We start from the raw sequence: 2,890 nt of genomic DNA on the forward strand, positions 1-2,890 counted from the left end.
AACAACAAAATACAGACCTGGAGGAGAAGGGGGGGGTGGGGGGGGGGGGGTTATATTTCGAGAAAAAAATCTCGTGAGAAATTCTGAGATTAAAGTCGTTCATTTACGAGAATATTAAATCGGATATTCTCTGACAATATAAAGTCGCAAATCTGCGAGAAAAATACTCAAATTTCTTTTCTCGTATATTTGTGGGGGGGGGGGGTTTCTTGTAAATTTGTGACTTTATAATATAAAAGAATATCAATTTTTTTTTTCTCGGAATTTTACGACTTTAATCTCAGAATTTCATTTACGAGAAAAAAAATCTGAAAGAAAATCGGTGACAAAAAACTAACAAATTTACAAGAAAAAAAACCGTAATTCTTTCACATTATGAAGTTTACGACAAAACGACCTCAGATATTCTCTGATATTATAAAGTCGCAAATCTGCGAGAAAAAAGCTATTACTACTAAATTTGTGGTGGGGTTTACCACTTTCGCTTTAATTTCCCTTTTTCTTGTTTTTGGTATAATTGGGTTTTTTTTATTTGAAAAAAGTCAAAAAATGTGCGACTTTATAATATCAGAAAATATCAAAAAAAAAAATCTCGTAAATTACGACTTTAATCTCAGAAAAATGTTTACATTTTTTTTCTCGAAATATTTTATATTTTACATACGTGGCCCTAATACGCCGTCGTAAGTTTCACCCGTATTTGAGGAAATAAAACGCACTAATAACTATGTCTTTTTCTTTTCTTTTTTAAATTTCTTTAAAGTTACTTTGGTGGCGAGGACAAAAAAAAAAAAAAAAAAAAAAAAGAAGAAACGCCATCTTGAAAGACATAATTATTATTGTGTACTCGTATTTTCATGCATACAGTATTATTATTATTATTATTATTATTTTATCCCGTAGAAAAAGAAGAAAACTGTCTTTAAGTGTAAATGTCACAATCTTACCAAGTGTTTGTAGCTTAACTGACTGAGGTAAAGGTTGCCTGTTTCCTGAAGTAGAGCACACATGCCTTTTTTTTCTTTTTTCTTTTTTCTTTCCCTCTTATTTGGACAAAAGGACATTAAAACAGTATTTGGGTTCATCCTCTGTTCATTCTGCTTTAAAATTAAAAATTAAAATTAAAAAAAGACTCACGAAGAAAAAAAGGTTTTATTTTTGGAGGATTTGTGTGTGAAATGTTGAGCTGAGACAGAAAGGACGCGACACAGAGCCTTTTCTAATGCAGAGCGCAACGTTAAAGGGAAAATCCACCAGGTGTACTACATTTCCCAGAATGCCTTTCAACAGACACTTTAAAAACTACAAAAGAGAGAGAGAGAGATGGAGGTCAGCTGATCATCTTTTTATTGGCTCAAGTTTGAAACGACAGCTGCAACTAATGATTATTCTCATTATTGATAAGTTGTTTGAGCTACAAAATGTCAGAAAATGATCAAATGTATTGATCACTGTTTCCTAAAGCCTCAGAAAACGTCTTTAAATGTAAAAGACGACCAAAGAAAGTAGAAAATATTCACATTTAAGAAGCTGCAAACAAAGAAGTGACATTTTCTCCTAAAAAATGACTCTAAGCCATTAATCAATTAGTCAATAAACAAAAATAATCTCCAATTATATTGATAATCGATCGATTTTTAGTCATTTTTAAACTAAAAATATCAAATATTTCTCATTTCTAGCCTTTCTGAGTATTTCCTGCTTTTCTTTAGTTGATCATCTTTTTATTAACTCAAGTTTGAAACGACAGCTGCAACTTTATTTTCATTATTGATAAGTTGTTTAATCTATAAAGTGTCAGAAAATGATCAAAATGTATTGATCAATGTCTCTTAAATGTCTTGTTTTGTCCACAACTCAAAAAACATTCAGTTTACTGTCATAGACGACTAATAGAAAACCATAACTATTCACATTTAAGGAGCTAGAATAAAAAAAATTGGACTCCCCCCCCCCCCCTATAAATACATTTAAAGCTATTAATTGATTAATAAAATGCTCGACATGTGATTAATTGTCTGTCGATCAATTCATTGAAGCAGCTTTACTGTTCATACACTGATTAGGAAAACTCATTAAGGTGGATATAAAGCATCTACTGTAGTAGAGCTGCAACAATTAGTCAATTAATCAATTAGTAATTCAACAAAGATTATCTATAACTACAACTTGATAACTATATTGATAATTGATTAACCCTCCTGTTGTCCTCAGGTCAAGGAAGGACAGGAGGAAGGAAGGAAGGAAGGAAGGAAGGAAGTAAAGGAGTAAGGAGTAAGGAGGGAGGGAGGGAGGAATAAGGAAGGAAGGAAGGAAGGAAGGAAGGAAGGAAAAAACGGAGGGAGGAAAAGAGGAAGGGAGGAAGGAAGGGAGGAAAGAAGGAAGGAAGGAATGAGGAAGGAAGTAAGTAAGGAGAGAAGAAGGGGAGGAAGTAAAGGAGGAAGGAAGGAAGTGAGGAAAGAAGTATGGAAGGAGGAGGGAGCAAAGAAATAGGGAAGGAAGGAAAGAAGGAACAGTCAAAAGAGATGGGGTCAATTTGACCCGGGAGGACGACAGGAGGGTTAATCTTTATAGTCATTTTTCTCCCGTTCTAGCCTTTCTGTAATTTGTGAGTATTTTCCTGCTTTTGTTCGTCTTATGTGACAGTAAATATTATATTTCTGTATTTTAGACATAAACACATGATTAGAGGAAGTCGGCTCGGCTTTGAGGAAACTGCGACTGGGACCAAACGATTGATCAATAATGAAAATGATCGGTACACGCAGCCCTGATAGGTTTTAGTCCATTTGTGGGATAATTCATGTGCATTATGAAGAGTTTTTTAAGGTGGATTTTCCCTTTAAAGGAGTGTGCGTGTTTGGCTGCTGTGTGTTTTTCTTTGTGTCAC

This window comes from Scomber scombrus, chromosome 16 (assembly GCF_963691925.1).
Source record: "Scomber scombrus chromosome 16, fScoSco1.1, whole genome shotgun sequence".
Lineage (NCBI taxonomy): Eukaryota > Metazoa > Chordata > Actinopteri > Scombriformes > Scombridae > Scomber > Scomber scombrus.